At 36.1% G+C, this 23288-nt stretch overlaps 14 non-coding genes across 14 annotated transcripts; all 14 read right to left on the reverse strand.

Moving 5' to 3' along the window:
* Window positions 1–831: 831 nt before the first annotated feature.
* Window positions 832–903, reverse strand: TRNAA-UGC (transfer RNA alanine (anticodon UGC)). The gene has a single exon. It is a non-coding gene; the product is annotated as a tRNA-Ala (tRNA).
* A 1064-nt stretch (window positions 904–1967) lies between these two features.
* On the reverse strand, window positions 1968–2039 carry TRNAA-UGC (transfer RNA alanine (anticodon UGC)). Its single transcript has one exon. It is a non-coding gene; the product is annotated as a tRNA-Ala (tRNA).
* Window positions 2040–3773: 1734 nt separating this feature from the next.
* Window positions 3774–3845, reverse strand: TRNAA-UGC (transfer RNA alanine (anticodon UGC)). Its single transcript has one exon. It is a non-coding gene; the product is annotated as a tRNA-Ala (tRNA).
* Window positions 3846–4948: 1103 nt separating this feature from the next.
* TRNAA-UGC (transfer RNA alanine (anticodon UGC)) lies at window positions 4949–5020 on the reverse strand. Its single transcript has one exon. It is a non-coding gene; the product is annotated as a tRNA-Ala (tRNA).
* Window positions 5021–6125: 1105 nt separating this feature from the next.
* TRNAA-UGC (transfer RNA alanine (anticodon UGC)) lies at window positions 6126–6197 on the reverse strand. Its single transcript has one exon. It is a non-coding gene; the product is annotated as a tRNA-Ala (tRNA).
* Window positions 6198–7262: 1065 nt separating this feature from the next.
* On the reverse strand, window positions 7263–7334 carry TRNAA-UGC (transfer RNA alanine (anticodon UGC)). The gene has a single exon. It is a non-coding gene; the product is annotated as a tRNA-Ala (tRNA).
* A 1690-nt stretch (window positions 7335–9024) lies between these two features.
* On the reverse strand, window positions 9025–9096 carry TRNAA-UGC (transfer RNA alanine (anticodon UGC)). Its single transcript has one exon. It is a non-coding gene; the product is annotated as a tRNA-Ala (tRNA).
* A 1064-nt stretch (window positions 9097–10160) lies between these two features.
* On the reverse strand, window positions 10161–10232 carry TRNAA-UGC (transfer RNA alanine (anticodon UGC)). Its single transcript has one exon. It is a non-coding gene; the product is annotated as a tRNA-Ala (tRNA).
* A 1690-nt stretch (window positions 10233–11922) lies between these two features.
* Window positions 11923–11994, reverse strand: TRNAA-UGC (transfer RNA alanine (anticodon UGC)). The gene has a single exon. It is a non-coding gene; the product is annotated as a tRNA-Ala (tRNA).
* Window positions 11995–13058: 1064 nt separating this feature from the next.
* TRNAA-UGC (transfer RNA alanine (anticodon UGC)) lies at window positions 13059–13130 on the reverse strand. The gene has a single exon. It is a non-coding gene; the product is annotated as a tRNA-Ala (tRNA).
* Window positions 13131–14191: 1061 nt separating this feature from the next.
* On the reverse strand, window positions 14192–14263 carry TRNAA-UGC (transfer RNA alanine (anticodon UGC)). The gene has a single exon. It is a non-coding gene; the product is annotated as a tRNA-Ala (tRNA).
* A 2827-nt stretch (window positions 14264–17090) lies between these two features.
* TRNAA-UGC (transfer RNA alanine (anticodon UGC)) lies at window positions 17091–17162 on the reverse strand. Its single transcript has one exon. It is a non-coding gene; the product is annotated as a tRNA-Ala (tRNA).
* A 1064-nt stretch (window positions 17163–18226) lies between these two features.
* TRNAA-UGC (transfer RNA alanine (anticodon UGC)) lies at window positions 18227–18298 on the reverse strand. The gene has a single exon. It is a non-coding gene; the product is annotated as a tRNA-Ala (tRNA).
* Window positions 18299–19359: 1061 nt separating this feature from the next.
* On the reverse strand, window positions 19360–19431 carry TRNAA-UGC (transfer RNA alanine (anticodon UGC)). Its single transcript has one exon. It is a non-coding gene; the product is annotated as a tRNA-Ala (tRNA).
* Between the last annotated feature and the right edge of the window lie 3857 nt (window positions 19432–23288).

Here is a 23288-nt window from a genome sequence, read left to right on the forward strand (position 1 = left end):
TCAGATGGCTTAAATGCCCTTCCATTTATGACTTTATTGGTCAAAATATGAAGTTCTTCACTAAGTATATCTTCTTATCCAAAAATTATCCTCTTTTACTCGGGGAATGAGGACCTATAATCGATTTACTGACACCTCATGGACACCAGGCACCAGATTTTCTGAGACAGCAGTGAACAGGATCTTAGCAGATGTTTAATTAAGTTTGCTCACTCAACTCTAAATTGTTCAAAATCAAAACCTGAATTGCATTTTCTTTTCGGCTAAACGTTCTAAGCTGTGGAAGGTCCATGTTGGACTCTTTTCTAAAACATCAGCCTTGAAACAATTTTAATAAAGCTTCTGTAGCCAAAGAAATGAAATTCTCATGAGAAGTCACTAAAACTACGAATGTGAGGTCAAGGAAACTTCCCGAAACTCTAGAATTTAAGTAGGATACGCCATATACACTATTAAAAACCCACTTAGAGAAGTTGGCAACGCTATGCTATTTTCTTTGGGAATAAGGAAATCTAATGCAGACTCTGTCCTCAGAAGGAAACCAGACACAGGATTTTTAAGACAAGAGAGGATTTGGAGCTTAAAGATTTTTCTTTGGATTGATACACTAATGTTGACATTGTTGTGTGATAATTACTAAATTGTAAAATTTTGACTTATTTAAAGAAGCTGTGACTAAAGCCGAGTTTGTGAATATTTTGAAAACATCACTTTTTGCCTACATATTTTTCTCGATACAATTCATCTTCTGGTGAATAAATTCTTCATTGGAACTATGTAAACAAAGTCACTCATGCCGACTCTTCTAAATTAAAATTAATTGCATGCACCTGGAGATGCCGGGGATTGAACCCGGGGCCTCATACATGCAAAGCATGCGCTCTACCACTGAGCTACATCCCCATTACACTGTTGCAGCATTACAGAACACGACACACAAATAGAACCTCGGCTCATTCGAAAAAATAGCCTTGTCTATTTTTTTTAATAAAGTTCGTCTGAGGACTGTAGATTGCAAAATAGTTAAAAGCCTCAGATGTATATTAACAGAGGTAATAGTTGGACACATTTAACCACATCCAATGATTGTTTAGGACTCCTAGCCTACGTATGGTAACTTAGTGTCAATTGTTATATCAGATGGCTTAAATGCCCTTCCATTTATGACTTTATTGGTCAAAATATGAAGTTCTTCACTAAGTATATCTTCTTATCCAAAAATTATCCTCTTTTACTCGGGGAATGAGGACCTATAATCGATTTACTGACACCTCATGGACACCAGGCACCAGATTTTCTGAGACAGCAGTGAACAGGATCTTAGCAGATGTTTAATTAAGTTTGCTCACTCAACTCTAAATTGTTCAAAATCAAAACCTGAATTGCATTTTCTTTTCGGCTAAACGTTCTAAGCTGTGGAAGGTCCATGTTGGACTCTTTTCTAAAACATCAGCCTTGAAACAATTTTAATAAAGCTTCTGTAGCCAAAGAAATGAAATTCTCATGAGAAGTCACTAAAACTACGAATGTGAGGTCAAGGAAACTTCCCGAAACTCTAGAATTTAAGTAGGATACGCCATATACACTATTAAAAACCCACTTAGAGAAGTTGGCAACGCTATGCTATTTTCTTTGGGAATAAGGAAATCTAATGCAGACTCTGTCCTCAGAAGGAAACCAGACACAGGATTTTTAAGACAAGAGAGGATTTGGAGCTTAAAGATTTTTCTTTGGATTGATACACTAATGTTGACATTGTTGTGTGATAATTACTAAATTGTAAAATTTTGACTTATTTAAAGAAGCTGTGACTAAAGCCGAGTTTGTGAATATTTTGAAAACATCACTTTTTGCCTACATATTTTTCTCGATACAATTCATCTTCTGGTGAATAAATTCTTCATTGGAACTATGTAAACAAAGTCACTCATGCCGACTCTTCTAAATTAAAATTAATTGCATGCACCTGGAGATGCCGGGGATTGAACCCGGGGCCTCATACATGCAAAGCATGCGGTCTACCACTGAGCTACATCCCCATTACATTGCTGCTGCATTACAGAACACGACACACAAATAGAACCTCGGCTCATTCGAAAAAATAGCCTTGTCTATTTTTTTTAATAAAGTTCGTCTGAGGACTGTAGATTGCAAAATAGTTAAAAGCCTCAGATGTATATTAACAGAGGTAATAGTTGGACACATTTAACCACATCCAATGATTGTTTAGGACTCCTAGCCTACGTATGGTAACTTAGTGTCAATTGTTATATCAGATGGCTTAAATGCCCTTCCATTTATGACTTTATTGGTCAAAATATGAAGTTCTTCACTAAGTATATCATCTTCTTATCCAAAAATTATCCTCTTTTACTCGGGGAATGAGGACCTATAATCGATTTACTGACACCTCATGGACACCAGGCACCAGATTTTCTGAGACAGCAGTGAACAGGATCTTAGCAGATGTTTAATTAAGTTTGCTCACTCAACTCTAAATTGTTCAAAATCAAAACCTGAATTGCATTTTCTTTTCGGCTAAACGTTCCAAGCTGTGGAAGGAGCTATGTTCTACTCTTTTCTAAAACATCAGCCTTGAAACAATTTTAATAAAGCTTCTGTAGCCAAAGAAATGAAATTCTCATGAGAAGTCACTAAAACTACGAATGTGAGGTCAAGGAAACTTCCCGAAACTCTAGAATTTAAGTAGGATACGCCATATACACTATTAAAAACCCACTTAGAGAAGTTGGCAACGCTATGCTATTTTCTTTGGGAATAAGGAAATCTAATGCAGACTCTGTCCTCAGAAGGAAACCAGACACAGGATTTTTAAGACAAGAGAGGATTTGGAGCTTAAAGATTTTTCTTTGGATTGATACACTAATGTTGACATTGTTGTGTGATAATTACTAAATTGTAAAATTTTGACTTTATTGGTCAAAATATGAAGTTCTTCACTAAGTATATCATCTTCTTATCCAAAAATTATCCTCTTTTACTCGGGGAATGAGGACCTATAATCGATTTACTGACACCTCATGGACACCAGGCACCAGATTTTCTGAGACAGCAGTGAACAGGATCTTAGCAGATGTTTAATTAAGTTTGCTCACTCAACTCTAAATTGTTCAAAATCAAAACCTGAATTGCATTTTCTTTTCGGCTAAACGTTCCAAGCTGTGGAAGGAGCTATGTTGGACTCTTTTCTAAAACATCAGCCTTGAAACAATTTTAATAAAGCTTCTGTAGCCAAAGAAATGAAATTCTCATGAGAAGTCACTAAAACTACGAATGTGAGGTCAAGGAAACTTCCCGAAACTCTAGAATTTAAGTAGGATACGCCATATACACTATTAAAAACCCACTTAGAGAAGTTGGCAACGCTATGCTATTTTCTTTGGGAATAAGGAAATCTAATGCAGACTCTGTCCTCAGAAGGAAACCAGACACAGGATTTTTAAGACAAGAGAGGATTTGGAGCTTAAAGATTTTTCTTTGGATTGATACACTAATGTTGACATTGTTGTGTGATAATTACTAAATTGTAAAATTTTGACTTATTTAAAGAAGCTGTGACTAAAGCCGAGTTTGTGAATATTTTGAAAACATCACTTTTTGCCTACATATTTTTCTCGATACAATTCATCTTCTGGTGAATAAATTCTTCATTGGAACTATGTAAACAAAGTCACTCATGCCGACTCTTCTAAATTAAAATTAATTGCACCTGGAGATGCCGGGGATTGAACCCGGGGCCTCATACATGCACCTGGAGATGCCGGGGATTGAACCCGGGGCCTCATACATGCAAAGCATGCGCTCTACCACTGAGTTACATCCCCATTACACTGTTGCAGCATTACAGAACACGACACACAAATAGAACCTCGGCTCATTCGAAAAAATAGCCTTGTCTATTTTTTTTTAATAAAGTTCGTCTGAGGACTGTAGATTGCAAAATAGTTAAAAGCCTCAGATGTATATTAACAGAGGTAATAGTTGGACACATTTAACCACATCCAATGATTGTTTAGGACTCCTAGCCTACGTATGGTAACTTAGTGTCAATTGTTATATCAGATGGCTTAAATGCCCTTCCATTTATGACTTTATTGGTCGAAATATGAAGTTCTTCACTAAGTATATCTTCTTATCCAAAAATTATCCTCTTTTACTCGGGGAATGAGGACCTATAATCGATTTACTGACACCTCATGGACACCAGGCACCAGATTTTCTGAGACAGCAGTGAACAGGATCTTAGCAGATGTTTAATTAAGTTTGCTCACTCAACTCTAAATTGTTCAAAATCAAAACCTGAATTGCATTTTCTTTTCGGCTAAACGTTCCAAGCTGTGGAAGGTCCATGTTGGACTCTTTTCTAAAACATCAGCCTTGAAACAATTTTAATAAAGCTTCTGTAGCCAAAGAAATGAAATTCTCATGAGAAGTCACTAAAACTACGAATGTGAGGTCAAGGAAACTTCCCGAAACTCTAGAATTTAAGTAGGATACGCCATATACACTATTAAAAACCCACTTAGAGAAGTTGGCAACGCTATGCTATTTTCTTTGGGAATAAGGAAATCTAATGCAGACTCTGTCCTCAGAAGGAAACCAGACACAGGATTTTTAAGACAAGAGAGGATTTGGAGCTTAAAGATTTTTCTTTGGATTGATACACTAATGTTGACATTGTTGTGTGATAATTACTAAATTGTAAAATTTTGACTTATTTAAAGAAGCTGTGACTAAAGCCGAGTTTGTGAATATTTTTAAAACATCACTTTTTGCCTACATATTTTTCTCGATACAATTCATCTTCTGGTGAAAAAATTATTCATTGGAACTATGTAAACAAAGTCACTCATGCAGACTCTTCTAAATTAAAATTAATTGCACCTGGAGATGCCAGGGATTGAACCCGGGGCCTCATACATGCACCTGGAGATGCCGGGGATTGAACCCGGGGCCTCATACATGCAAAGCATGCGCTCTACCACTGAGCTACATCCCCATTACACTGTTGCAGCATTACAGAACACGACACACAAATAGAACCTCGGCTCATTCGAAAAAATAGCCTTGTCTATTTTTTTTTTTAATAAAGTTCGTCTGAGGACTGTAGATTGCAAAATAGTTAAAAGCCTCAGATGTATATTAACAGAGGTAATAGTTGGACACATTTAACCACATCCAATGATTGTTTAGGACTCCTAGCCTACGTATGGTAACTTAGTGTCAATTGTTATATCAGATGGCTTAAATGCCCTTCCATTTATGACTTTATTGGTCGAAATATGAAGTTCTTCACTAAGTATATCTTCTTATCCAAAAATTATCCTCTTTTACTCTGGGAATGAGGACCTATAATCGATTTACTGACACCTCATGGACACCAGGCACCAGATTTTCTGAGACAGCAGTGAACAGGATCTTAGCAGATGTTTAATTAAGTTTGCTCACTCAACTCTAAATTGTTCAAAATCAAAACCTGAATTGCATTTTCTTTTCGGCTAAACGTTCCAAGCTGTGGAAGGTCTATGTTGGACTCTTTTCTAAAACATCAGCCTTGAAACAATTTTAATAAAGCTTCTGTAGCCAAAGAAATGAAATTCTCATGAGAAGTCACTAAAACTACGAATGTGAGGTCAAGGAAACTTCCCGAAACTCTAGAATTTAAGTAGGATACGCCATATACACTATTAAAAACCCACTTAGAGAAGTTGGCAACGCTATGCTATTTTCTTTGGGAATAAGGAAATCTAATGCAGACTCTGTCCTCAGAAGGAAACCAGACACAGGATTTTTAAGACAAGAGAGGATTTGGAGCTTAAAGATTTTTCTTTGGATTGATACACTAATGTTGACATTGTTGTGTGATAATTACTAAATTGTAAAATTTTGACTTATTTAAAGAAGCTGTGACTAAAGCCGAGTTTGTGAATATTTTGAAAACATCACTTTTTGCCTACATATTTTTCTCGATACAATTCATCTTCTGGTGAATAAATTCTTCATTGGAACTATGTAAACAAATTCACTCATGCCGACTCTTCTAAATTAAAATTAATTGCACCTGGAGATGCCGGGGATTGAACCCGGGGCCTCATACATGCACCTGGAGATGCCGGGGATTGAACCCGGGACCTCATACATGCAAAGCATGCGCTCTACCACTGAGCTACATCCCCATTACACTGTTGCAGCATTACAGAACACGACACACAAATAGAACCTCGGCTCATTCGAAAAAATAGCCTTGTCTATTTTTTTTTAATAAAGTTCGTCTGAGGACTGTAGATTGCAAAATAGTTAAAAGCCTCAGATGTATATTAACAGAGGTAATAGTTGGACACATTTAACCACATCCAATGATTGTTTAGGACTCCTAGCCTACGTATGGTAACTTAGTGTCAATTGTTATATCAGATGGCTTAAATGCCCTTCCATTTATGACTTTATTGGTCAAAATATGAAGTTCTTCACTAAGTATATCATCTTCTTATCCAAAAATTATCCTCTTTTACTAGGGGAATGAGGACCTATAATCGATTTACTGACACCTCATGGACACCAGGCACCAGATTTTCTGAGACAGCAGTGAACAGGATCTTAGCAGATGTTTAATTAAGTTTGCTCACTCAATTCTAAATTGTTCAAAATCAAAACCTGAATTGCATTTTCTTTTCGGCTAAACGTTCCAAGCTGTGGAAGGAGCTATGTTGGACTCTTTTCTAAAACATCAGCCTTGAAACAATTTTAATAAAGCTTCTGTAGCCAAAGAAATTAAATTCTCATGAGAAGTCACTAAAACTACAAATGTGAGGTCAAGGAAACTTCCCGAAACTCTAGAATTTAAGTAGGATACGCCATATACACTATTAAAAACCCACTTAGAGAAGTTGGCAACGCTATGCTATTTTCTTTGGGAATAAGGAAATCTAATGCAGACTCTGTCCTCAGAAGGAAACCAGACACAGGATTTTTAAGACAAGAGAGGATTTGGAGCTTAAAGATTTTTCTTTGGATTGATACACTAATGTTGACATTGTTGTGTGATAATTACTAAATTGTAAAATTTTGACTTATTTAAAGAAGCTGTGACTAAAGCCGAGTTTGTGAAAATTTTGAAAACATCACTTTTTGCCTACATATTTTTCTCGATACAATTCATCTTCTGGTGAATAAATTCTTCATTGGAACTATGTAAACAAAGTCACTCATGCCGACTCTTCTAAATTAAAATTAATTGCACCTGGAGATGCCGGGGATTGAACCCTGGGCCTCATACATGCAAAGCATGCGCTCTACCACTGAGCTACATCCCCATTACATTGCTGCATAACAGAACACGACACACAAATAGAACCTCGGCTCATTCGAAAAAATAGCCTTGTCTATTTTTTTTTAATAAAGTTCGTCTGAGGACTGTAGATTGCAAAATAGTAAAAAGCCTCAGATGTATATTAACAGAGGTAATAGTTGGACACATTTAACCACATCCAATGATTGTTTAGGACTCCTAGCCTATGTATGGTAACTTAGTGTCAATTGTTATATCAGATGGCTTAAATGCCCTTCCATTTATGACTTTATTGGTCAAAATATGAAGTTCTTCACTAAGTATATCATCTTCTTATCCAAAAATTATCCTCTTTTACTCGGGGAGTGAGGACCTATAATCGATTTACTGACACCTCATGGACACCAGGCACCAGATTTTCTGAGACAGCAGTGAACAGGATCTTAGCAGATGTTTAATTAAGTTTGCTCACTCAACTCTAAATTGTTCAAAATCAAAACCTGAATTGCATTTTCTTTTCGGCTAAACGTTCCAAGCTGTGGAAGGAGCTATGTTCTACTCTTTTCTAAAACATCAGCCTTGAAACAATTTTAATAAAGCTTCTGTAGCCAAAGAAATGAAATTCTCATGAGAAGTCACTAAAACTACGAATGTGAGGTCAAGGAAACTTCCCGAAACTCTAGAATTTAAGTAGGATACGCCATATACACTATTAAAAACCCACTTAGAGAAGTTGGCAACGCTATGCTATTTTCTTTGGGAATAAGGAAATCTAATGCAGACTCTGTCCTCAGAAGGAAACCAGACACAGGATTTTTAAGACAAGAGAGGATTTGGAGCTTAAAGATTTTTCTTTGGATTGATACACTAATGTTGACATTGTTGTGTGATAATTACTAAATTATAAAATTTTGACTTTATTGGTCAAAATATGAAGTTCTTCACTAAGTATATCATCTTCTTATCCAAAAATTATCCTCTTTTACTCGGGGAATGAGGACCTATAATCGATTTACTGACACCTCATGGACACCAGGCACCAGATTTTCTGAGACAGCAGTGAACAGGATCTTAGCAGATGTTTAATTAAGTTTGCTCACTCAACTCTAAATTGTTCAAAATCAAAACCTGAATTGCATTTTCTTTTCGGCCAAACCTTCCAAGCTGTGGAAGGAGCTATGTTGGACTCTTTTCTAAAACATCAGCCTTGAAACAATTTTAATAAAGCTTCTGTAGCCAAAGAAATGAAATTCTCATGAGAAGTCACTAAAACTACGAATGTGAGGTCAAGGAAACTTCCCGAAACTCTAGAATTTAAGTAGGATACGCCATATACACTATTAAAAACCCACTTAGAGAAGTTGGCAACGCTATGCTATTTTCTTTGGGAATAAGGAAATCTAATGCAGACTCTGTCCTCAGAAGGAAACCAGACACAGGATTTTTAAGACAAGAGAGGATTTGGAGCTTAAAGATTTTTCTTTGGATTGATACACTAATGTTGACATTGTTGTGTGATAATTACTAAATTGTAAAATTTTGACTTATTTAAAGAAGCTGTGACTAAAGCCGAGTTTGTGAATATTTTGAAAACATCACTTTTTGCCTACATATTTTTCTCGATACAATTCATCTTCTGGTGAATAAATTCTTCATTGGAACTATGTAAACAAAGTCACTCATGCCGACTCTTCTAAATTAAAATTAATTGCACCTGCAGATGCCGGGGATTGAACCCGGGGCCTCATACATGCAAAGCATGCGCTCTACCACTGAGCTACATCCCCATTACATTGCTGCAGCATTACAGAACACGACACACAAATAGAACCTCGGCTCATTCGAAAAAATAACCTTGTCTATTTTTTTTAATAAAGTTCGTCTGAGGACTGTAGATTGCAAAATAGTTAAAAGCCTCAGATGTATATTAACAGAGGTAATAGTTGGACACATTTAACCACATCCAATGATTGTTTAGGACTCCTAGCCTACGTATGGTAACTTAGTGTCAATTGTTATATGAGATGGCTTAAATGCCCTTCCATTTATGACTTTATTGGTCAAAATATGAAGTTCTTCACTAAGTATATCATCTTCTTATCCAAAAATTATCCTCTTTTACTAGGGGAATGAGGACCTATAATCGATTTACTGACACCTCATGGACACCAGGCACCAGATTTTCTGAGACAGCAGTGAACAGGATCTTAGCAGATGTTTAATTAAGTTTGCTCACTCAACTCTAAATTGTTCAAAATCAAAACCTGAATTGCATTTTCTTTTCGGCTAAACGTTCCAAGCTGTGGAAGGAGCTATGTTGGACTCTTTTCTAAAACATCAGCCTTGAAACAATTTTAATAAAGCTTCTGTAGCCAAAGAAATGAAATTCTCATGAGAAGTCACTAAAACTACGAATGTGAGGTCAAGGAAACTTCCCGAAACTCTAGAATTTAAGTAGGATACGCCATATACACTATTAAAAACCCACTTAGAGAAGTTGGCAACGCTATGCTATTTTCTTTGGGAATAAGGAAATCTAATGCAGACTCTGTCCTCAGAAGGAAACCAGACACAGGATTTTTAAGACAAGAGAGGATTTGGAGCTTAAAGATTTTTCTTTGGATTGATACACTAATGTTGACATTGTTGTGTGATAATTACTAAATTGTAAAATTTTGACTTATTTAAAGAAGCTGTGACTAAAGCCGAGTTTGTGAATATTTTGAAAACATCACTTTTTGCCTACATATTTTTCTCGATACAATTCATCTTCTGGTGAATAAATTCTTCATTGGAACTATGTAAACAAAGTCACTCATGCCGACTCTTCTAAATTAAAATTAATTGCACCTGGAGATGCCGGGGATTGAACCCGGGGCCTCATACATGCAAAGCATGCGCTCTACCACTGAGCTACATCCCCATTACACTGTTGCAGCATTACAGAACACGACACACAAATAGAACCTCGGCTCATTCGAAAAAATAGCCTTGTCTATTTTTTTTTAATAAAGTTCGTCTGAGGACTGTAGATTGCAAAATAGTTAAAAGCCTCAGATGTATATTAACAGAGGTAATAGTTGGACACATTTAACCACATCCAATGATTGTTTAGGACTCCTAGCCTACGTATGGTAACTTAGTGTCAATTGTTATATCAGATGGCTTAAATGCCCTTCCATTTATGACTTTATTGGTCAAAATATGAAGTTCTTCACTAAGTATATCTTCTTATCCAAAAATTATCCTCTTTTACTCGGGGAGTGAGGACCTATAATCGATTTACTGACACCTCATGGACACCAGGCACCAGATTTTCTGAGACAGCAGTGAACAGGATCTTAGCAGATGTTTAATTAAGTTTGCTCACTCAACTCTAAATTGTTCAAAATCAAAACCTGAATTGCATTTTCTTTTCGGCTAAACGTTCCAAGCTGTGGAAGGAGCTATGTTGGACTCTTTTCTAAAACATCAGCCTTGAAACAATTTTAATAAAGCTTCTGTAGCCAAAGAAATGAAATTCTCATGAGAAGTCACTAAAACTACGAATGTGAGGTCAAGGAAACTTCCCGAAACTCTAGAATTTAAGTAGGATACGCCATATACACTATTAAAAACCCACTTAGAGAAGTTGGCAACGCTATGCTATTTTCTTTGGGAATAAGGAAATCTAATGCAGACTCTGTCCTCAGAAGGAAACCAGACACAGGATTTTTAAGACAAGAGAGGATTTGGAGCTTAAAGATTTTTCTTTGGATTGATACACTAATGTTGACATTGTTGTGTGATAATTACTAAATTGTAAAATTTTGACTTTATTGGTCAAAATATGAAGTTCTTCACTAAGTATATCATCTTCTTATCCAAAAATTATCCTCTTTTACTCGGGGAATGAGGACCTATAATCGATTTACTGACACCTCATGGACACCAGGCACCAGATTTTCTGAGACAGCAGTGAACAGGATCTTAGCAGATGTTTAATTAAGTTTGCTCACTCAACTCTAAATTGTTCAAAATCAAAACCTGAATTGCATTTTCTTTTCGGCTAAACGTTCCAAGCTGTGGAAGGAGCTATGTTGGACTCTTTTCTAAAACATCAGCCTTGAAACAATTTTAATAAAGCTTCTGTAGCCAAAGAAATGAAATTCTCATGAGAAGTCACTAAAACTACGAATGTGAGGTCAAGGAAACTTCCCGAAACTCTAGAATTTAAGTAGGATACGCCATATACACTATTAAAAACCCACTTAGAGAAGTTGGCAACGCTATGCTATTTTCTTTGGGAATAAGGAAATCTAATGCAGACTCTGTCCTCAGAAGGAAACCAGACACAGGATTTTTAAGACAAGAGAGGATTTGGAGCTTAAAGATTTTTCTTTGGATTGATACACTAATGTTGACATTGTTGTGTGATAATTACTAAATTGTAAAATTTTGACTTATTTAAAGAAGCTGTGACTAAAGCCGAGTTTGTGAATATTTTGAAAACATCACTTTTTGCCTACATATTTTTCTCGATACAATTCATCTTCTGGTGAATAAATTCTTCATTGGAACTATGTAAACAAAGTCACTCATGCCGACTCTTCTAAATTAAAATTAATTGCACCTGCAGATGCCGGGGATTGAACCCGGGGCCTCATACATGCAAAGCATGCGCTCTACCACTGAGCTACATCCCCATTACATTGCTGCAGCATTACAGAACACGACACACAAATAGAACCTCGGCTCATTCGAAAAAATAGCCTTGTCTATTTTTTTTAATAAAGTTCGTCTGAGGACTGTAGATTGCAAAATAGTTAAAAGCCTCAGATGTATATTAACAGAGGTAATAGTTGGACACATTTAACCACATCCAATGATTGTTTAGGACTCCTAGCCTACGTATGGTAACTTAGTGTCAATTGTTATATGAGATGGCTTAAATGCCCTTCCATTTATGACTTTATTGGTCAAAATATGAAGTTCTTCACTAAGTATATCATCTTCTTATCCAAAAATTATCCTCTTTTACTAGGGGAATGAGGACCTATAATCGATTTACTGACACCTCATGGACACCAGGCACCAGATTTTCTGAGACAGCAGTGAACAGGATCTTAGCAGATGTTTAATTAAGTTTGCTCACTCAACTCTAAATTGTTCAAAATCAAAACCTGAATTGCATTTTCTTTTCGGCTAAACGTTCCAAGCTGTGGAAGGAGCTATGTTGGACTCTTTTCTAAAACATCAGCCTTGAAACAATTTTAATAAAGCTTCTGTAGCCAAAGAAATGAAATTCTCATGAGAAGTCACTAAAACTACGAATGTGAGGTCAAGGAAACTTCCCGAAACTCTAGAATTTAAGTAGGATACGCCATATACACTATTAAAAACCCACTTAGAGAAGTTGGCAACGCTATGCTATTTTCTTTGGGAATAAGGAAATCTAATGCAGACTCTGTCCTCAGAAGGAAACCAGACACAGGATTTTTAAGACAAGAGAGGATTTGGAGCTTAAAGATTTTTCTTTGGATTGATACACTAATGTTGACATTGTTGTGTGATAATTACTAAATTGTAAAATTTTGACTTATTTAAAGAAGCTGTGACTAAAGCCGAGTTTGTGAATATTTTGAAAACATCACTTTTTGCCTACATATTTTTCTCGATACAATTCATCTTCTGGTGAATAAATTCTTCATTGGAACTATGTAAACAAAGTCACTCATGCCGACTCTTCTAAATTAAAATTAATTGCACCTGGAGATGCCGGGGATTGAACCCGGGACCTCATACATGCAAAGCATGCGCTCTACCACTGAGCTACATCCCCATTACACTGTTGCAGCATTACAGAACACGACACACAAATAGAACCTCGGCTCATTCGAAAAAATAGCCTTGTCTATTTTTTTTTAATAAAGTTCGTCTGAGGACTGTAGATTGCAAAATAGTTAAAAGCCTCAGATGTATATTAACAGAGGTAATAGTTGGACACATTTAACCACATCCAATGATTGTTTAGGACTCCTAGCCTACGTATGGTAACTTAGTGTCAATTGTTATATCAGATGGCTTAAATGCCCTTCCATTTATGACTTTATTGGTCAAAATATGAAGTTCTTCACTAAGTATATCTTCTTATCCAAAAATTATCCTCTTTTACTAGGGGAATGAGGACCTATAATCGATTTACTGACACCTCATGGACACCAGGCACCAGATTTTCTGAGACAGCAGTGAACAGGATCTTAGCAGATGTTTAATTAAGTTTGCTCACTCAACTCTAAATTGTTCAAAATCAAAACCTGAATTGCATTTTCTTTTCGGCTAAACGTTCCAAGCTGTGGAAGGTCCATGTTGGACTCTTTTCTAAAACATCAGCCTTGAAACAATTTTAATAAAGCTTCTGTAGCCAAAGAAATGAAATTCTCATGAGAAGTCACTAAAACTACGAATGTGAGGTAAAGGAAACTTCCCGAAACTCTAGAATTTAAGTAGGATACGCCATATACACTATTAAAAACCCACTTAGAGAAGTTGGCAACGCTATGCTATTTTCTTTGGGAATAAGGAAATCTAATGCAGACTCTGTCCTCAGAAGGAAACCAGACACAGGATTTTTAAGACAAGAGAGGATTTGGAGCTTAAAGATTTTTCTTTGGATTGATACACTAATGTTGACATTGTTGTGTGATAATTACTAAATTGTAAAATGTTGACTTATTTAAAGAAGCTGTGACTAAAGCAGAGTTTGTGAATATTTTGAAAACATCACTTTTTGCCTACATATTTTTCTCGATACAATTCATCTTCTGGTGAATAAATTCTTCATTGGAACTATGTAAACAAAGTCACTCATGCCGACTCTTCTAAATTAAAATTAATTGCACCTGGAGATGCCGGGGATTGAACCCGGGGCCTCATACATGCAAAGCATGCGCTCTACCACTGAACTACATCCCCATTACACTGTTGCAGCATTACAGAACACGACACACAAATAGAACCTCGGCTCATTCGAAAAAATAGCCTTGTCTATTTTTTTTTAATAAAGTTCGTCTGAGGACTGTAGATTGCAAAATAGTTAAAAGCCTCAGATGTATATTAACAGAGGTAATAGTTGGACACATTTAACCACATCCAATGATTGTTTAGGACTCCTAGCCTACGTATGGTAACTTAGTGTTAATTGTTATATCAGATGGCTTAAATGCCCTTCCATTTATGACTTTATTGGTCAAAATATGAAGTTCTTCACTAAGTATATCATCTTCTTATCCAAAAATTATCCTCTTTTACTCGGAGAATGAGGACCTATAATCGATTTACTGACGCCTCATGGACACCAGGCACCAGATTTTCTGAGACAGCAGTGAACAGGATCTTAGCAGATGTTTAATTAAGTTTGCTCACTCAACTCTAAATTGTTCAAAATCAAAACCTGAATTGCATTTTCTTTTCGGCTAAACGTTCCAAGCTGTGGAAGGAGCTATGTTGGACTCTTTTCTAAAACATCAGCCTTGAAACAATTTTAAGAAAGCTTCTGTAGCCAAAGAAATGAAATTCTCATGAGAAGTCACTAAAACTACGAATGTGAGGTCAAGGAAACTTCCCGAAACTCTAGAATTTAAGTAGGATACGCCATATACACTATTAAAAACCCACTTAGAGAAGTTGGCAACGCTATGCTATTTTCTTTGGGAATAAGGAAATCTAATGCAGACTCTGTCCTCAGAAGGAAACCAGACACAGGATTTTTAAGACAAGAGAGGATTTGGAGCTTAAAGATTTTTCTTTGGATTGATACACTAATGTTGACATTGTTGTGTGATAATTACTAAATTGTAAAATTTTGACTTATTTAAAGAAGCTGTGACTAAAGCCGAGTTTGTGAATATTTTGAAAACATCACTTTTTGCCTACATATTTTTCTCGATACAATTCATCTTCTGGTGAATAAATTCTTCATTGGAACTATGTAAACAAAGTCACTCATGCCGACTCTTCTAAATTAAAATTAATTGCACCTGGAAATGCCGGGGATTGAACCCCGGGCCTCATACATGCAAAGCATGCGCTCTACCACTGAGCTACATCCCCATTACACTGTTGCAGCATTACAGAACACGACACACAAATAGAACCTCGGCTCATTCGAAAAAATAGCCTTGTCTATTTTTTTTTAATAAAGTTCGTCTGAGGACTGTAGATTGCAAAATAGTTAAAAGCCTCAGATGTATATTAACAGAGGTAATAGTTGGACACATTTAACCACATCCAATGATTGTTTAGGACTCCTAGCCTACGTATGGTAACTTAGTGTCAATTGTTATATCAGATGGCTTAAATGCCCTTCCATTTATGACTTTATTGGTCAAAATATGAAGTTCTTCACTAAGTATATCTTCTTATCCAAAAATTATCCTCTTTTACTCGGGGAGTGAGGACCTATAATCGATTTACTGACACCTCATGGACACCAGGCACCAGATTTTCTGAGACAGCAGTGAACAGGATCTTAGCAGATGTTTAATTAAGTTTGCTCACTCAACTCTAAATTGTTCAAAATCAAAACCTGAATTGCATTTTCTTTTCGGCTAAACGTTCCAAGCTGTGGAAGGAGCTATGTTGGACTCTTTTCTAAAACATCAGCCTTGAAACAATTTTAATAAAGCTTCTGTAGCCAAAGAAATGAAATTCTCATGAGAAGTCACTAAAACTACGAATGTGAGGTCAAGGAAACTTCCCGAAACTCTAGAATTTAAGTAGGATACGCCATATACACTATTAAAAACCCACTTAGAGAAGTTGGCAACGCTATGCTATTTTCTTTGGGAATAAGGAAATCTAATGCAGACTCTGTCCTCAGAAGGAAACCAGACACAGGATTTTTAAGACAAGAGAGGATTTGGAGCTTAAAGATTTTTCTTTGGATTGATACACTAATGTTGACATTGTTGTGTGATAATTACTAAATTGTAAAATTTTGACTTTATTGGTCAAAATATGAAGTTCTTCACTAAGTATATCATCTTCTTATCCAAAAATTATCCTCTTTTACTCGGGGAATGAGGACCTATAATCGATTTACTGACACCTCATGGACACCAGGCACCAGATTTTCTGAGACAGCAGTGAACAGGATCTTAGCAGATGTTTAATTAAGTTTGCTCACTCAACTCTAAATTGTTCAAAATCAAAACCTGAATTGCATTTTCTTTTCGGCTAAACGTTCCAAGCTGTGGAAGGAGCTATGTTGGACTCTTTTCTAAAACATCAGCCTTGAAACAATTTTAATAAAGCTTCTGTAGCCAAAGAAATGAAATTCTCATGAGAAGTCACTAAAACTACGAATGTGAGGTCAAGGAAACTTCCCGAAACTCTAGAATTTAAGTAGGATACGCCATATACACTATTAAAAACCCACTTAGAGAAGTTGGCAACGCTATGCTATTTTCTTTGGGAATAAGGAAATCTAATGCAGACTCTGTCCTCAGAAGGAAACCAGACACAGGATTTTTAAGACAAGAGAGGATTTGGAGCTTAAAGATTTTTCTTTGGATTGATACACTAATGTTGACATTGTTGTGTGATAATTACTAAATTGTAAAATTTTGACTTATTTAAAGAAGCTGTGACTAAAGCCGAGTTTGTGAATATTTTGAAAACATCACTTTTTGCCTACATATTTTTCTCGATACAATTCATCTTCTGGTGAATAAATTCTTCATTGGAACTATGTAAACAAAGTCACTCATGCCGACTCTTCTAAATTAAAATTAATTGCACCTGCAGATGCCGGGGATTGAACCCGGGGCCTCATACATGCAAAGCATGCGCTCTACCACTGAGCTACATCCCCATTACATTGCTGCAGCATTACAGAACACGACACACAAATAGAACCTCGGCTCATTCGAAAAAATAGCCTTGTCTATTTTTTTTAATAAAGTTCGTCTGAGGACTGTAGATTGCAAAATAGTTAAAAGCCTCAGATGTATATTAACAGAGGTAATAGTTGGACACATTTAACCACATCCAATGATTGTTTAGGACTCCTAGCCTACGTATGGTAACTTAGTGTCAATTGTTATATGAGATGGCTTAAATGCCCTTCCATTTATGACTTTATTGGTCAAAATATGAAGTTCTTCACTAAGTATATCATCTTCTTATCCAAAAATTATCCTCTTTTACTAGGGGAATGAGGACCTATAATCGATTTACTGACACCTCATGGACACCAGGCACCAGATTTTCTGAGACAGCAGTGAACAGGATCTTAGCAGATGTTTAATTAAGTTTGCTCACTCAACTCTAAATTGTTCAAAATCAAAACCTGAATTGCATTTTCTTTTCGGCTAAACGTTCCAAGCTGTGGAAGGAGCTATGTTGGACTCTTTTCTAAAACATCAGCCTTGAAACAATTTTAATAAAGCTTCTGTAGCCAAAGAAATGAAATTCTCATGAGAAGTCACTAAAACTACGAATGTGAGGTCAAGGAAACTTCCCGAAACTCTAGAATTTAAGTAGGATACGCCATATACACTATTAAAAACCCACTTAGAGAAGTTGGCAACGCTATGCTATTTTCTTTGGGAATAAGGAAATCTAATGCAGACTCTGTCCTCAGAAGGAAACCAGACACAGGATTTTTAAGACAAGAGAGGATTTGGAGCTTAAAGATTTTTCTTTGGATTGATACACTAATGTTGACATTGTTGTGTGATAATTACTAAATTGTAAAATTTTGACTTATTTAAAGAAGCTGTGACTAAAGCCGAGTTTGTGAATATTTTGAAAACATCACTTTTTGCCTACATATTTTTCTCGATACAATTCATCTTCTGGTGAATAAATTCTTCATTGGAACTATGTAAACAAAGTCACTCATGCCGACTCTTCTAAATTAAAATTAATTGCACCTGGAGATGCCGGGGATTGAACCCGGGACCTCATACATGCAAAGCATGCGCTCTACCACTGAGCTACATCCCCATTACACTGTTGCAGCATTACAGAACACGACACACAAATAGAACCTCGGCTCATTCGAAAAAATAGCCTTGTCTATTTTTTTTTAATAAAGTTCGTCTGAGGACTGTAGATTGCAAAATAGTTAAAAGCCTCAGATGTATATTAACAGAGGTAATAGTTGGACACATTTAACCACATCCAATGATTGTTTAGGACTCCTAGCCTACGTATGGTAACTTAGTGTCAATTGTTATATCAGATGGCTTAAATGCCCTTCCATTTATGACTTTATTGGTCAAAATATGAAGTTCTTCACTAAGTATATCTTCTTATCCAAAAATTATCCTCTTTTACTAGGGGAATGAGGACCTATAATCGATTTACTGACACCTCATGGACACCAGGCACCAGATTTTCTGAGACAGCAGTGAACAGGATCTTAGCAGATGTTTAATTAAGTTTGCTCACTCAACTCTAAATTGTTCAAAATCAAAACCTGAATTGCATTTTCTTTTCGGCTAAACGTTCCAAGCTGTGGAAGGTCCATGTTGGACTCTTTTCTAAAACATCAGCCTTGAAACAATTTTAATAAAGCTTCTGTAGCCAAAGAAATGAAATTCTCATGAGAAGTCACTAAAACTACGAATGTGAGGTAAAGGAAACTTCCCGAAACTCTAGAATTTAAGTAGGATACGCCATATACACTATTAAAAACCCACTTAGAGAAGTTGGCAACGCTATGCTATTTTCTTTGGGAATAAGGAAATCTAATGCAGACTCTGTCCTCAGAAGGAAACCAGACACAGGATTTTTAAGACAAGAGAGGATTTGGAGCTTAAAGATTTTTCTTTGGATTGATACACTAATGTTGACATTGTTGTGTGATAATTACTAAATTGTAAAATGTTGACTTATTTAAAGAAGCTGTGACTAAAGCAGAGTTTGTGAATATTTTGAAAACATCACTTTTTGCCTACATATTTTTCTCGATACAATTCATCTTCTGGTGAATAAATTCTTCATTGGAACTATGTAAACAAAGTCACTCATGCCGACTCTTCTAAATTAAAATTAATTGCACCTGGAGATGCCGGGGATTGAACCCGGGGCCTCATACATGCAAAGCATGCGCTCTACCACTGAACTACATCCCCATTACACTGTTGCAGCATTACAGAACACGACACACAAATAGAACCTCGGCTCATTCGAAAAAATAGCCTTGTCTATTTTTTTTTAATAAAGTTCGTCTGAGGACTGTAGATTGCAAAATAGTTAAAAGCCTCAGATGTATATTAACAGAGGTAATAGTTGGACACATTTAACCACATCCAATGATTGTTTAGGACTCCTAGCCTACGTATGGTAACTTAGTGTTAATTGTTATATCAGATGGCTTAAATGCCCTTCCATTTATGACTTTATTGGTCAAAATATGAAGTTCTTCACTAAGTATATCATCTTCTTATCCAAAAATTATCCTCTTTTACTCGGAGAATGAGGACCTATAATCGATTTACTGACGCCTCATGGACACCAGGCACCAGATTTTCTGAGACAGCAGTGAACAGGATCTTAGCAGATGTTTAATTAAGTTTGCTCACTCAACTCTAAATTGTTCAAAATCAAAACCTGAATTGCATTTTCTTTTCGGCTAAACGTTCCAAGCTGTGGAAGGAGCTATGTTGGACTCTTTTCTAAAACATCAGCCTTGAAACAATTTTAAGAAAGCTTCTGTAGCCAAAGAAATGAAATTCTCATGAGAAGTCACTAAAACTACGAATGTGAGGTCAAGGAAACTTCCCGAAACTCTAGAATTTAAGTAGGATACGCCATATACACTATTAAAAACCCACTTAGAGAAGTTGGCAACGCTATGCTATTTTCTTTGGGAATAAGGAAATCTAATGCAGACTCTGTCCTCAGAAGGAAACCAGACACAGGATTTTTAAGACAAGAGAGGATTTGGAGCTTAAAGATTTTTCTTTGGATTGATACACTAATGTTGACATTGTTGTGTGATAATTACTAAATTGTAAAATTTTGACTTATTTAAAGAAGCTGTGACTAAAGCCGAGTTTGTGAATATTTTGAAAACATCACTTTTTGCCTACATATTTTTCTCGATACAATTCATCTTCTGGTGAATAAATTCTTCATTGGAACTATGTAAACAAAGTCACTCATGCCGACTCTTCTAAATTAAAATTAATTGCACCTGGAAATGCCGGGGATTGAACCCCGGGCCTCATACATGCAAAGCATGCGCTCTACCACTGAGCTACATCCCCATTACACTGTTGCAGCATTACAGAACACGACACACAAATAGAACCTCGGCTCATTCGAAAAAATAGCCTTGTCTATTTTTTTTTAATAAAGTTCGTCTGAGGACTGTAGATTGCAAAATAGTTAAAAGCCTCAGATGTATATTAACAGAGGTAATAGTTGGACACATTTAACCACATCCAATGATTGTTTAGGACTCCTAGCCTACGTATGGTAACTTAGTGTCAATTGTTATATCAGATGGCTTAAATGCCCTTCCATTTATGACTTTATTGGTCAAAATATGAAGTTCTTCACTAAGTATATCTTCTTATCCAAAAATTATCCTCTTTTACTCGGGGAGTGAGGACCTATAATCGATTTACTGACACCTCATGGACACCAGGCACCAGATTTTCTGAGACAGCAGTGAACAGGATCTTAGCAGATGTTTAATTAAGTTTGCTCACTCAACTCTAAATTGTTCAAAATCAAAACCTGAATTGCATTTTCTTTTCGGCTAAACGTTCCAAGCTGTGGAAGGAGCTATGTTGGACTCTTTTCTAAAACATCAGCCTTGAAACAATTTTAATAAAGCTTCTGTAGCCAAAGAAATGAAATTCTCATGAGAAGTCACTAAAACTACGAATGTGAGGTCAAGGAAACTTCCCGAAACTCTAGAATTTAAGTAGGATACGCCATATACACTATTAAAAACCCACTTAGAGAAGTTGGCAACGCTATGCTATTTTCTTTGGGAATAAGGAAATCTAATGCAGACTCTGTCCTCAGAAGGAAACCAGACACAGGATTTTTAAGACAAGAGAGGATTTGGAGCTTAAAGATTTTTCTTTGGATTGATACACTAATGTTGACATTGTTGTGTGATAATTACTAAATTGTAAAATTTTGACTTTATTGGTCAAAATATGAAGTTCTTCACTAAGTATATCATCTTCTTATCCAAAAATTATCCTCTTTTACTAGGGGAATGAGGACCTATAATCGATTTACTGACACCTCATGGACACCAGGCACCAGATTTTCTGAGACAGCAGTGAACAGGATCTTAGCAGATGTTTAATTAAGTTTGCTCACTCAACTCTAAATTGTTCAAAATCAAAACCTGAATTGCATTTTCTTTTCGGCTAAACGTTCCAAGCTGTGGAAGGAGCTATGTTGGACTCTTTTCTAAAACATCAGCCTTGAAACAATTTTAAGAAAGCTTCTGTAGCCAAAGAAATGAAATTCTCATGAGAAGTCACTAAAACTACGAATGTGAGGTCAAGGAAACTTCCCGAAACTCTAGAATTTAAGTAGGATACGCCATATACACTATTAAAAACCCACTTAGAGAAGTTGGCAACGCTATGCTATTTTCTTTGGGAATAAGGAAATCTAATGCAGACTCTGTCCTCAGAAGGAAACCAGACACAGGATTTTTAAGACAAGAGAGGATTTGGAGCTTAAAGATTTTTCTTTGGATTGATACACTAATGTTGACATTGTTGTGTGATAATTACTAAATTGTAAAATTTTGACTTATTTAAAGAAGCTGTGACTAAAGCCGAGTTTGTGAATATTTTTAAAACATCACTTTTTGCCTACATATTTTTCTCGATACAATTCATCTTCTGGTGAATAAATTCTTCATTGGAACTATGTAAACAAAGTCACTCATGCCGACTCTTCTAAATTAAAATTAATTGCACCTGGAGATGCCGGGGATTGAACCCGGGGCCTCATACATGCAAAGCATGCGCTCTACCATGGAGCTACATCCCCATTACCTTGCTGCAGCATTACAGAACACGACACACAAATAGAACCTCGGCTCATTCGAAAAAATAGCCTTGTCTATTTTTTTTTAATAAAGTTCGTCTGAGGACTGTAGATTGCAAAATAGTTAAAAGCCTCAGATGTATATTAACAGAGGTAATAGTTGGACACATTTAACCACATCCAATGATTGTTTAGGACTCCTAGCCTACGTATGGTAACTTAGTGTCAATTGTTATATGAGATGGCTTAAATGCCCTTCCATTTATGACTTTATTGGTCAAAATATGAAGTTCTTCACTAAGTATATCATCTTCTTATCCAAAAATTATCCTCTTTTACTAGGGGAATGAGGACCTATAATCGATTTACTGACACCTCATGGACACCAGGCACCAGATTTTCTGAGACAGCAGTGAACAGGATCTTAGCAGATGTTTAATTAAGTTTGCTCACTCAACTCTAAATTGTTCAAAATCAAAACCTGAATTGCATTTTCTTTTCGGCTAAACGTTCCAAGCTGTGGAAGGAGCTATGTTGGACTCTTTTCTAAAACATCAGCCTTGAAACAATTTTAATAAAGCTTCTGTAGCCAAAGAAATGAAATTCTCATGAGAAGTCACTAAAACTACGAATGTGAGGTCAAGGAAACTTCCCGAAACTCTAGAATTTAAGTAGGATACGCCATATACACTATTAAAAACCCACTTAGAGAAGTTGGCAACGCTATGCTATTTTCTTTGGGAATAAGGAAATCTAATGCAGACTCTGTCCTCAGAAGGAAACCAGACACAGGATTTTTAAGACAAGAGAGGATTTGGAGCTTAAAGATTTTTCTTTGGATTGATACACTAATGTTGACATTGTTGTGTGATAATTACTAAATTGTAAAATTTTGACTTATTTTGAAATTTTTATTTTTAAAACATCACTTTTTGCCTACATATTTTTCTCGATACAATTC

This window comes from Pelobates fuscus, chromosome 12, assembly GCF_036172605.1.
Source record: "Pelobates fuscus isolate aPelFus1 chromosome 12, aPelFus1.pri, whole genome shotgun sequence".
NCBI lineage: Eukaryota > Metazoa > Chordata > Amphibia > Anura > Pelobatidae > Pelobates > Pelobates fuscus.